Source organism: Aptenodytes patagonicus, chromosome 1 (genome assembly GCF_965638725.1).
Source record: "Aptenodytes patagonicus chromosome 1, bAptPat1.pri.cur, whole genome shotgun sequence".
Taxonomy (NCBI): domain Eukaryota; kingdom Metazoa; phylum Chordata; class Aves; order Sphenisciformes; family Spheniscidae; genus Aptenodytes; species Aptenodytes patagonicus.
The window spans coordinates 8140430-8153424 of record NC_134949.1 but is presented as its reverse complement, the minus strand read 5'-3'; the positions used below and the strand labels follow the sequence as shown (position 1 = coordinate 8153424).

The 12995-nt window shown below is 42.5% G+C and overlaps 1 protein-coding gene across 6 annotated transcripts in view; it reads left to right on the top strand.

Moving 5' to 3' along the window:
* The first annotated feature begins 203 nt into the window (after nt 1-203).
* The window catches only part of GRM3 (glutamate metabotropic receptor 3), a 118084-nt gene continuing 105292 nt past the window's right edge, over nt 204-12995 (top strand). For all 6 annotated transcript variants that reach the window (XM_076358690.1, XM_076358340.1, XM_076358514.1 and 3 more), the window contains exon 1: nt 204-949. The gene's annotated coding sequence lies outside the window, so the exon portion shown is untranslated. The remainder of the gene's footprint in view (nt 950-12995) is intronic.

The following is a 12995-nucleotide window of genomic DNA, read 5'->3' as shown; positions in this document are numbered from 1 at the left end:
AGTGCCAGAGCGCAGCATCCTCGGAGGGGCGTCGTCGTCCCCCCCGCCCCGTCCAATCAGGGCGCTGGGGGAGGGATGTTCGGGGCAGGGATGCGGGGTTGCCAGGCGACAGCAGCGTCCCCGTGTCCCGTCCCCCCCTCCCTCCCTGTCCTCCCCCCGGGACCGGGCTGCGCTCCTGCCCGCGCTGCCGGCGCAGTTAAACAGCCGCGGGGAGCGGCGCGCCGCGCAGCCCCGCAGCATGGGGAAGGCGGCTCCCCTCCGCCCGAGGGCTCCCTGCCACAGCCCCGCTCCCGGCCGTGCCAAGAGCAATAGCCAGCTTCAAAGTTAGAACTACAAACGCAGTAAATGAACAAATGGTAGGCATAAGCCTCAGCCAGCCCCTCCGCGCAGCGCCGGCTGCAGAGCTATCGCACGCCCCGAGTGCCGGGAGAGGCAGTCTGCAAATGTCAGCCGGCTCTCGCTCCTTGTCTTTGCAACTCTAGGTCGCCTCCTAATTTAAAGCTTTGCACCAATCCCCTTTGCCCGGAAAGGAGAGGAAATCTAGAAAGATGCCAGGCTGCGAAAAGGGACCCCGGTTAACAGCGCTGGTGCCAGGCGCTGCCTGGCCAAGGAGAGCCGAAGTTGCTCAGAGGAACGGGAAGCGGGTGCTCCAGAGGAGAGGGGAAGGGAAGGGGATCATTGTTTGGTGACTGCAGTCTCCCCCTCCCGTTGTCCCCTTCTCTTCCTCCTCCCTCCCAGCCTTACTCCCGACCGCTTAGGAGGCCTTGATGGGTTTCCATCGGGATCTGATCCAAGGTGGGGGGGAGAAAGCGTGACTGTTCCCAGAGGAAGCAGCTCACACAAGTTTGGGGGGTGAGACTCCCCGGTGGATGTTTAACGAGCACATCGGGAGGCCCGCGATGCCCGGGAGCAGCTGGAGACCCTCGCTGGGACCTACCTTCATTGCACGGTAAGGAGCTGGGTACGGGTATCCCGCGTCCTGGTCCCCGCATCCCACATCCCGATCTCTGCATCCTATGTCTCGGATCCATGCCTCCCGGTACTCACATCCCTGCATCCCGCATCCCAGTCCTCACATCCCAGCCCTCTCATCTCAGTCCTCTCATCCCACACCCTGCAGCCTTGATCCCTGCATCCCGGGTCCCTGCAACCTGCACCCTCATCCTCCGCTCCCGACGAGATGCGGCTGCCGCCCCAGGGATTGCGGTTTGTGCAGCCGGGGAAAAAGTTTAGAGTGACGGTTTGCAAAGAGGTTTGCTGACGGGAGAAGAAGGGGGGGCAAGGGCTTTCACACCTGCAGAGGGCAGGTAGGGTGCAGGGGGACCCCTGTAGTCCACAGCTGGGGGGGGGTGGCAGGCAGAAATTGTCTGGCTCGCCCAGAGCAAAGCAGCTGTGTCCAGATGTTGGCCAGAGGTTCCTGCTCCCACAGAGGCAGCCTTTGGGGGTGAAGGGAGGAGATCTTAAGCTTGCCATCCTATACCCTTCCTTAAGCTGGGGTGGAAAGTGCCAAGGCAGCAGCTGGGAGAGCCGTGCTGGGTACCCAGCCCATCTCCCTGGATCTGCTGCTGGGAGAGAGGGGGAGAGAGGCAGGGTACGTTAAAGAAACTGGAAGTGCTTTGCTTCTCCTGAGGTATCTCCCCTGCAGGGACCTGGCTCACTCCAGGATCCTAAAATTGGAAGACTTCAAAAAGAAAGGAGAAATTAGCAGGGACGATAGAGCTAATGTAAACTCTCCCTCATATATGCCTGTATAGCTATCTGTCCATGTGAGTATGCATCCAGCTGTATAGGTATATGTATGTGCTTCTGGAGTTGTTTGTGCCTATGTGTGCCTTGCCTATGTTCCTATACCTCTGAGAGTGTATGTGTGCATATCTATGCTTGTGTTTGCTTGGATGCATATAGATGTATTATACATTCATAGGAATGTGTGTTTATTCCTAGACAAGGTTTATCTAAGTCTGTGTAGACCTAGAGGTGTGTGGGTATGTATCTTTCATCTGTGTGTGTGTCAGGCACGCATATCTGCTGCGATACGCATATGGGTGTGAGAAAGTGTATTTCTATGCCAGTGTGTAGGTTAGATTTGGGGTGTCTGTTGGATTTTGGGGGCTTTCCCCTCCAGGTTATCATACTGTCTCCGTGGATCATTTTAAGCGTACATCCCTGTATTTCAGCAATCTTGATAAAAACCGAGCAGTTCTTGAAAATCTAGACACCTTACCGATACTGCATTGAAATAAACTAAGGATTTGCTGGTAGTTCATGAGTTCTTTGGCTTTTTCTCAGTTTATGCCACCTGCTGAAGATGATTTTAGTTCATTTTTTAAATAATTAATTCAGCTTAAAAAAATCTCCATCAGAAGACTGTGAAACAGAACAGCCTGGGACACAGACCGGTACCTATTTCAGCTTGCATAAGTATATGTCTCAGGTTGATTAAATATGCATGAAAACAATTTGAAAAGCACACAACCCACCTGATCAAATACATATTTTAGGAAAATCACTTTTTTCTTTTTCTTCGAATACACCTAAATCATTATGGCTTCTTCTGCTGTTGTTTATGTTGATAAATGCAAGTATTACAAGAAAATGTAACTTCCCCAGTTATATTGGGGAAGATTGCACATTAAACTACTTTTATTCACACTTAGAGTAATAAAAAAAATGTACTTTTGTAATGTTCACTCTTTGAGTGAAATCAGTAACAATCCATACAAATCCTTCTTAATAAACTGATTACTTGAAGAACAATGGAAGCTAATTTGTCTTCTGCTAGAAGAATTCATACTTTAATCTCTGTGGCTCTCTCACTTGTTGGGTTTTTTTAAAGAATGATGCCGTCCACTGCTACTCTCAATATTTCTGGTGTCCTGCATTATATATAAAACATAACATGCACTTCAAAATAGAAAATCCACCAATTGCTTTACTGTTCTGCAACTTAAAAATGAGCAAAATGGCATTGGTATCAAGTACATTAAAACAAGAATTTTGTCCAAGAGCTGAGATGCTTTTGTAGTCCCTGCTGATATTTGTCTTGGTTACTTGTGCTGATGACCTACTTATAAGCTTCTACAAATAAAGTTTTTTAGGCAAATGTTGACACCTTGTCTAGGAGTAAGATTCTAATTTTATCATTGAAAGAGTGAATCTAAAGCAAGATGCAAGGGTAAAGTATCTTTCTGGATTCACTTGATGTTTTTATACTTAACTAAATTGTGACAAAGCACAGTACTAAATCAGACTGGAAAGCCAAAAGAAAAGAAATACATTACAAATAGTGGTATCATTCAGTTCAGTTGTATGCATTATATAAGTGGAGCTGAACTGGGAAATGAAGAAAGTGTAAGGAGATGTACTGGCATTTAAAGAAAGAGCTATTCAGATGTTTTGTGCAAACACAACTCTCCCGTGGAAGTGTAATAACGTAAATTATTCTGAAACTCGTGGAGTCCCATATAGAATACTGTAAGACCTGAATGACGTGGTTCTAATGTCACTTATGCTGGGGTCAAACTGCAATTTTACCTTTAAACCTGGGGGGCTAAATTCTCTATTGGTCTACAAGAATTCAGTAGGGTCACATGAAGTGTGACTTGTTTCTTCCAACTTGTACTATAGTTATTGATCAGTTAGTATGAATTTTTCTGGTTGATAAAATGCTAGGCATACTATCACTCTTAGCATGCCACAGAACAACACAGCGATGTTCAACACACTCCAGGATCAGACAGCATTATTGTTTGTGTGTGAATATGTATAACTGTAGTAAGCTACATAAGCTCTTGTGAAGAAGATCATGTAATATTGACTGGCTTTTTTTCTGCTTGTTCATATAAAACTGACAGCTGGTTTAAAGCTTAATCAAGAACTTAGTCTAGGTCAGAGAGTTAGAGAAGATTGTCTTCTTGATCTCTACTACTGTGGAGAATAAGTTTGTGCTTTAATCCCTGGGTGGGTTGTATTTGCAATGGAGGGGTATCCACAGCCAACGCGAAGGGGTGACCAGAAGGATGGTTAGCCACCCCACCCCTGCACCCAGCGCTGAGTGTCCAGAGCACAGCTGTGGTGGACCTGGCCTCCAAAGGTGGCAGGGAAGGAGCATAGCCTTCGGCTGGTACCATCTTCCTAAATCTCTGCCTGTGACTGTTCCTGGCTATGAATTTAATAAGGCCAATTTTCACTGTGATAATCTAGCCCTAAACTGGCAGAAAAATCTGGGACACATTTCGTCTTATGAAAATACAGATTGGCTTGAAAATCATGAGTTTATTTTAGTAGTAGGAGTAAAATGACAAAAAAATAGGAATTCCTCCTTGGCACAACGATGTCTGGGAACAGCCTCAGTGTAATTGTCAGATATTTCCACTGAGACAAAAACACAGTTCATTGTTAGAAGTGTTTTAATTATTACAGATGAGTGCAATTGGTTCTTTTTTCAGGTAAGCCCAGAATCCAGTGTGTGACCTAAATGAATTTGCTGGCTTATCTATTGTCTTATGAGGTTTTAGGACATTTTATTTCAGGGATGCTCAGTTTTTCAAAAATACTGCAAGGAATATACTGTCTTGTTTCTAGCTGTCTTTCCAAAGCAATGCAGCAAATTTTCATAGAGGGTAAATTGTTATGAACCTATTAAAGTCAAAAAGAAGAGAATTTACTAGAACTATAGCAAATGACACAAAAAAAGGCTGTAGAACTATATTGCTTTTATCTCATATTGGCCCTCTCAAATAAAAATGATGCAGTTGGAACTATTCTCATGCTATTGTTCATAGCTATGCTGAGATTATGGGAATATTTATGTAGTTAGCAATTGTACTGCTTATATAGCAACATATGGGCTCCTCATGGAAATCAACAGGTTGTCTCAAAAACCTAAGTAGCAGTGTAGCAGCTTTTCCAAACCTTCTAAGACCCAACTTATCCGCATGCAAAGGCATAGTCTTAACCCCAATTACTGAGGCAGTCTTCCTTCAGAGCGCTTTAAAGTCTAGCAAGTGGCTTGACCTTGATAGTACTGTTGACCTTGACCTTGAAAGTCCCTTTCCCAGTACATCCAAAGGGATACAGGATGATGACCAAGTATATAAACTATATCAAATATGCATCAAGCAAGGTGTGTACAGACAGAATGGTTGATGAACATTTCATGGGTGAAATGGGAACTTGGAGCAGACTTTTGGTGGATGCTGTGAGACCTTGAAATTCTCCATTAGAAAAGCGAATAGAGAAGAAAAAACATTGTGAAGACAGAAAAAAGGTTGAGGACAATAGATCTGTAGGAGACAAAATGGGAAAAAACAAAGAGAAGAAAATAGCTTGATAGGAAAGGAAAGGAGAGAGCAGTAAAGACACTCAGATGAGTATTCAAGCTGGAAGAAAAGTAAATTGCATGGTAAGTCAGTTGTGTGGTGAAGAGATTGTAAAACAGGTGAAGGTGGTGAAGAAGACACTCTCATTAAAGAGATTATAAATTATCCTGTGATCCAACTAGCAGGGCAAAAATATTGCACAAGTTATGGAAGTGGTAACTGCAAAATTTAAGCAGGCAGAGGATTGCATTCAGGCATACTGACTAAGGAAGGGAACAGCATCAGAGATGTAGGAAAGGGTGAGCTAGTAGAGCAAATGTCATAGAGCTGATTTTTTCCATAGTATTTTGAAATAATAAGGAAGGTAAAGAAGCTAGATGGAGAGGTGGAATGTAAGAGAATTTTAAAGTCCACGGTGACCAAGAAGTCTTACCAGGTATCAGCATACAGTGAGCACACATTGACAAATTAAGCATATCCTTGAGAAAAGGAGGGAGGGGAAACTTTTAGTCATGCATGGGCTTCAGGTAAAATCCAGAGACAGTGCAGTAAAAACAAAGGAGGCAGAAGCAGACTGACGGTGTCTCTTAGGAAGTCAATGGAGAGAGTGTCAGATTCCAGAGGAAAACCAAGCGAGTGCACACAAGGGAGAATGAAGTTAAAAGCCCAGTGGGTGACCACAAAGTCAGCTAATTCATAGGTCAAAACTGTATTAGGAGAATTAGTGTGTTAAAAGGAAGGCATTAGTGGGAAGAAGGATGAATATGTTAGCTTAGAGTACCCCTTAAAAAACAGGGCATCTGAGAGGAGGGGTGCTGAGAAGAGGAGGTAGAGTATGCAGGTGAGAAGAAACAGGACTGCTCTTGAGAAAATGAGGGTGATTGAGGAGAGCAAAATGGGAAGAATAAAATAGGGAAGGAAAATGAAAGGGTTGGGACTGAGATGAAATCAGAGGAAAAGCACGGACAAAGGCTGGAAGCGGAAACTGCCAAAAAAAGGAAAGAAAAGAGGAGCAGAGAGGATGGGTGGGACGGGGAAGTCACCTCCCACTGGTACAAAGGAGGAGGCAGGGTCTGGGCTAGCCAGGAGGAAGGAGCTGAAGGGAACCTGAAAACTGTGAAAAACCTTTGCCCAGCAGATGACATGCTGGTGGAAAACAGAGCAAAAAGAAAGTGTGCAGGATGTAGTGACTGACTGCACCCTCATCTAAGAAATATAATAAGATTTGTACATTAGCTTCCGTTGCCATGGAAAGCTCCACTAATGAGTCCACATTCAAATCAGGGACAATTTTTGTGTTACCTAAATGCTGCATATGCAGAGGTTAATGTCCGCACAGCTGATCCTGCTGCATAAGCTGCATAATCTAGGGCTCTGCAAAGCCTCAGCCTCTCTGGTTTGTGGTGGCTGGTCCTCAAAAGCACGTGTTATTAGGCTGACTGAGATATTACCTTGCAGTCTGTGAAGGAGGATGCTGCAGGCAATTTACTGAGTCTGAGATTTGGCAGTGCTGGGACTCTTCCTTGGAACTAGCCCTGCAAAGAGGCTGGCTGAGATAAGTGGCCAACAAGAGGCTGCCTGATTGTATGGTGCAACTCTGTAAACCTCTTCCAGCAAAACTAGCACATCAGATGCCAAATCTAGCACTCAGGGACGTCAGTGGTTTGCAACAGTCATTGAATACTGTGTGGTCAAACCAATGACCATTACACCTACCTATGAAGTATAGGATAGGACACCATTTGAAAAGAGTTTGAAAATCTTACAAAATATTGTTTCATCCCTAAATTCCTAAAATTTATCCCTAAATTTAGTCATAAAATTTTTCATTCCTAAAAATCCCTGAGTATTGTTTCATCAGTGGTGTAGCTCCCTGCTCCACTGACATGTAACAGCAGGGCTGAGATGGTGAAGGAGCTTTCAGGCAACCCCAGTCCTCTGCTGTGGGAATAAAGGGATCCTGCGGTTCTAGATACACTCTTCCTGTCTGTTGAGGAATGGGACCCTATAGAAAGCTAGTCTGTTCTCTGAGAGGCTCCTAGACCATTCTTGACCTTGCTGACCTTGGCTATCTGATGTAGGGTATGCAGTGCAGTTCTTGACCATTTTAATGTGCAGCTCACAGCATCAGGATAGTTGTCTTTTTTATACAATAAAGCTGTGATTAGGGCTCCTTATATCCCATACCAGCTCCAGCTTGTAGATGCCATGCTTTCCTGATGGGAGACTTGCAGCAGTGCTTGAGTGAACATTTCTACACATATGTTTTATAGGAGGTCTTTGACTGAGCTGTTTTTTGATCCGGTACTTACTGCTTAGCAATTTCTGTATTATTTTATAATTATTCTATATTTATATTGTTATTATTAATTTCAATCACAGTGGTTGCATCATCCAGTGAAGAAATTATTAGGAAAGCATGAGAAGACATTGTTCTGCTAGTGGTTGAAAATGTTACATTACATTTGTGATGCTTAGCAGAAATTGGCTGCCCTGCTGTTAGCATCACATAGCCAAAGAGATCTGATAAAAATCAAGAAGTAAATTTTGGGGTTGTTTCCAGAACTCAGAGAATGATTTTTTTTTTTTTCCCCCCTCACTTCTGTGTATTTTCATGAGAAGATAAAACAGATAAACAGACAAAAGGATGGAGGTAAATAGAAAGATAACGATGTTGTGCAGTAAGACATGTAGAGTTTGGTTCTGAGGTGTTAACATAGTTTGATTGCTTGGATCAGCTCACATGGCTAAGAAATGTAAAAACTTATCTTCATCTGCAAAAACATTTAAAAATTGTTATTTTATGCAAAATTATAATTGGTTTTGCCATGACAAGGGAGTTTTCAAAAAGCCTCATTATAATTTTTGATGAGATTATGTATTTATTTGAGTGTTGAGTGTCACTAGTTGAGAATATGGCCATAGACTTTTTGGTTTTTTATAATGGATTTTTAATGGCTTTTTTACTAATGTTCAGTCAGTTAGAAGGACATCTTCACTGTATGTCAACTAATAGCTAATTTGGTTCCATTGTAAAAGATTCCAGTATACAACTGATGAAAGATCTTGATTTTACCTTATAACAGATGTCTTTTGCCAGTATTTAACTCTTTTCCTTGTAAAAAGCAGGGAAAAAACCCACCCACATGGGACAATAATGTAGTAATATTGGATTAAACTTTAGCAAATTTGTGTGAAATGGATACCTTACAATGTTGGACTGTACAGCACGTTATTTGCATAGGCAGTAATAAGGGCCTGCTTTTCCTCATTTTGAAATACTTGTCCACCGAATGCTATCACAGAATAGCATTTTACTTGAAAATTTACAATTTCCTATAACAAAGGTTATAGGAATCTTCTTAGCATTTTTTTCCAAACACTGTAAGAGCACACTAAAGTACGCTTGTCAAATCTAATTCGCAACTGTTTTCAGTGTATTCCTTTGGGCTCTCTTAATTGTGTTTGCTCACTGTCTTCCTTGCAGCCATCAGGGCTTTAGAAGAGCCCTGACAATAACAGACGATGAGATCAACAGACAGTGCATCTTCTTCAAGAGATGCAAGCCCATCCTACATGGGACTGATACACTAGGTTGAGTTATCAGGCTAGTCTTTGCTCTCAAAACTTGAGAAAAGGATAGCCATTGTCTGGGTGGGAACGGTAGATCAACATTGAAGTCTGTTTCAGCCAAATACTCTTAAACCATCCAGCACATGCTTCTTTATCTTACCGTTATTACAGGATACATTTACCTTGAAAAAGAGCATTTTATTCATAACCAAGAAATAAGCTGTCTGCCTCAGAGTCTTGAAAGCATAACAAAAACAACTGCTGTTCTAGCAAAAGCAACATGCAGTCCATGCCCTTTTTCATCCATTCACTTGTCAATGTGGCTGTCAATAAGGATGTATTTACATATGGCTAATCCCACAGTTGATTCATTAAGATAATTTTATGAGTGAAAAGGGAAGATGACCTAATGGGGTAGCTCCAGGAATACAAATAAAGAGAGATAACTTTCGGAGAATAATAATTTTGCTTCCTGAAGTGGACTTTAAATCTCCAAGAGAATAGCTCTGCTTAAAACAACCTTTTTGTCTTCACTCAGAAGTGATCTCCGATTAATTGTGCCGTTTAGCTGAACTTTGCTTTCCTTGGTATCCTAGGAGAAAAGCTCTGACAGACTGGGAATTTTAACTTGTTTGTAATGTAAACTCAGTATACTGGTGGTGCTTTTTAACACTCCAGAAACTGTTTGTGAGGAAAAAGGAATAAATAAAAAAGCTTTGATCCTCTAAGCAAACAAAGAGGGGAGAAGGACGTTAAAAGAATCATCATTTGTGAAAGGCAGAGAAGGAAAATGTGGGAAAGGTGTCTTTATTTTAACAGTTTCAGAGACTATTTAAGACTATTGGAAATATCAGGCACTTCCACAGCATTAGAGCCCTCTGATGAATAGGGCAATATTGATTTCTTTTTATTGTTTCATTGACATTTTTGAGATTTCTAAGGACTATGAATTTCTCAATGATATCCGTTGATCTGACCAAGATTTTTCCCAGAAGCAGATATCCAGGACAAAGCTTAGAGATTTTATATATATATATATATATAAAAAATACCTTGAGTATTAAGCTCAGATAAACATATTCCTAGTGGCCTTATTCAGTATGAAGAAAAGAAGAAGAATCTAGTCTGGAAGTAACGCCAGCTCCTGGGAGCTGGGAGATGACTTGGAGCCCAGGTTTCTTGGCCAAAGGGTGAAATGTAAATTGAAGTTTCCAGTTGTAGCAGCAGGGAGTGATGTGACCCAGCAATGCCCTGTTGTATGCTTATCTGTGGGAGATGTTCCCGCTCCTTAAAATGTCACTGATCTAGGTATTTTGGCCAGTAGGTAAGAAGGTGGAGTCAAGTCTCCACATATTCCTTTCAATCTGCCTGTCTATTCGACATTCACCAGTTTTAAGGAAGGAAGCAGACAAATAGCTCCATTTAGACCTAGATACCTTAAATCAATGTCCAGGGAGCGGCTGCAGAGAATAATAGGGTTTCTTAGTCCCTGTGATTTCCTGGCAAGGGCACAAGGTCCCAATTAGAACTTATCCTGAAAGGGTGTAGTATTCATTAGGGTAGAAGTGGATAGAAAGAGACCTTTTTTTATGTAAGCTTCTTCATTTTCAAAGATTGTACACGACGTTCCATTTTCCTGAATGCAGCATTTATAGTTCCACAGATAATGACACCAGTAAGGACTTCATCTGATCCATCTCCCCCTCCAAAGACAGCATAAACTATCTCTAAGTCTTTATTAACTAATACTTGTTGAATGATTCCCTTAAAATCTGCAACAACAGAGATTTCACAGCCTCCTGCAACAGCACATGCCTGTGCTTGACTGTTCTTATGGAAGAAGGTCTCCAAAAGTTTAACAAAATCCCACATTTTGCAACCAAACCTATCACTCTTGTGCTCTCTTCTATGGAAATTAGAAGTAATTTAGTACTTTTTTTCCCATTCCAGCCTTTTATATAGCAAAGGGATTAGATTTTGGCTTTTTAACGTTCATTTATGTAATGTTATAGAATCACAGAATCATAGAATAGTTTGGGTTGGAAGGGACCTCTAAAGGTCATCTAGTCCAACCCCGCTGCCGTGGGCAGGGACATCTTCAACCAGATCAGGTTGCTCAGAGCCCCCTCCAACCTGACCTTGAATGTTTCCAGGCATGGGGCAGCCACCACCTCTCTGGGCAACCTATGCCAGTGTTTCACCACCCTCAGTGTAAAAAAAAGTCTTCCTTCTATCTAGTCTAAATCTACCCCCCTTTAGTTTAAAGCCATTCCCCCTTGTCCTGTCGCAACAGGCCCTGCTCAAAAGTTTGCCGCCGTCTTTTTTATAAGCCCCCTTTAAGTACTGACAGGCTGCAAGAAGGTCTCCCCGAAGCCTTCCTTTCTCTAGGCTGAACAACCCCAACTCTAACTCTCTCAGCCTTTCAATGTTCCCCTCAGTCATCTGCTCTTGACTCAATGAAATAACTGCTTTTCTTTCAGCCATGTGCTTTTTTTAGAATATTGTTATTCTTGCTGTTTTCCTTTGGACTTTCTCCAGTTGCCCATTTGGACCCTTACCCAATAGATGAGTACAGCTGATGAATGGCTTGATTTCACTTGTCTTGAATACAACATTCCTCAAAGAAATACTTTGTGCCATTTCTTTGTTCTATGCTCCAAGCCTCACTCCAGATAGCGTTTTGCCCAAAAAGCCCTCAGGAGCCTCACAGGACCATAGTGATGTCCTTGTCCTGTCACCTTCCAATCTGCTACATTTTTTCATGATATTTCTGGTCATTTCTAGTTTGCAAACACATACAACTCCAACAAAAAAAATGTCAGCCCTCACACCCACATTCACATTTCAGAAGAAAATTTCTTAGGTAGTTTGAACAACCTGTTGCTTTGTCTTCGCCAGAGGGAGCTATATGGGCAATGGCTTCTGTTGGTTCAGTCATTACTAAACAGAGGGATGTTTAACTGCTGCATTGTCTAGCATGAATCAGGTTTAGCGTGAAACATGTTTAGCACATTTAGCATGAAGTGACCATCATGATCACTAACTTCAGCTAGCAGCCTGATTGTCCACAAGTCAGAGAAAAGCTTCCTGGGAGCGTTTGTAGAAGGGAAGCCTCCAGGCCAACACCAAGCATAAAATATATCAGTAAATATTGCGGACCTGAGTGATGGATACAAATATGGAATCAGTATTCATCTGGGTATTCTAGCTATAGGCCCATGAAAAGGCAGAAGCTGCTCATGCTTTCAGGATCATAACTACGGAGCAATGCGGCAGGAAGTCTCAGATGAGAAGTTTGACTTTGCTGCTGGCAAACCCACACAGAGTTCATCTACATTAAGCCTGATGAATGTGGCATTAGGCAAGAATCCAGAACTTCATGCCCCCTAGACACACTTTCTGCCTCTCTTGTTTAATTTTTCTTTTATTAAGACTCAAACTTTTCTCTGGCCAGCCTAGAATGTATCCCAAACTGGCTAGGACACAGATAACATCAGAGGGGTCCTGATGGAGCTGCCACAGGTACTTGCCCCAAAGGCTCCTTAGAGAACCCTTTGCAGCTGTTAGGTTCATGCATGTGAGCGTAGCAATTACTACCAAAAAATAGAAAGCCTCAGAAAGGAAGAAAAAAATAAAAAGTATTCACTCAAAAATCTGCAGCAATTCATGGAGCACCTTAACATTGCAACAAAAAAAGTCCCCTCTAGCCTTCAATCTAATCAACATGATGTTTTAATATATCTCAGTAAATTAAAACACATTCAGTCCATCTTATTAGTTCCTGATCATTAACTCCCAAGCCTTGAATTACCACTGAACAGGCAAGCAGCTGCTCTGAAGATTTAACTGGCCTGACTCTACCAGAGTACAAGCCACCATTACCCATGAAAGTAGTCCCTTTCCTCTACCCCTCTGCCTAACTTGGTCACACTGGGACTGCTAAATAAACACTACATGGATGCACTAAGTGAAAGGGAAGGTTGGTCTCCACGTGAGAGAGAACTTTTTTGCAATCTGGGATACAAAGACACAGGGGGTCACATTCAGGAAACCAGTGGGATGCAGCTTGATGCTTTTTTCCTCCACTGGTAATACATGGAT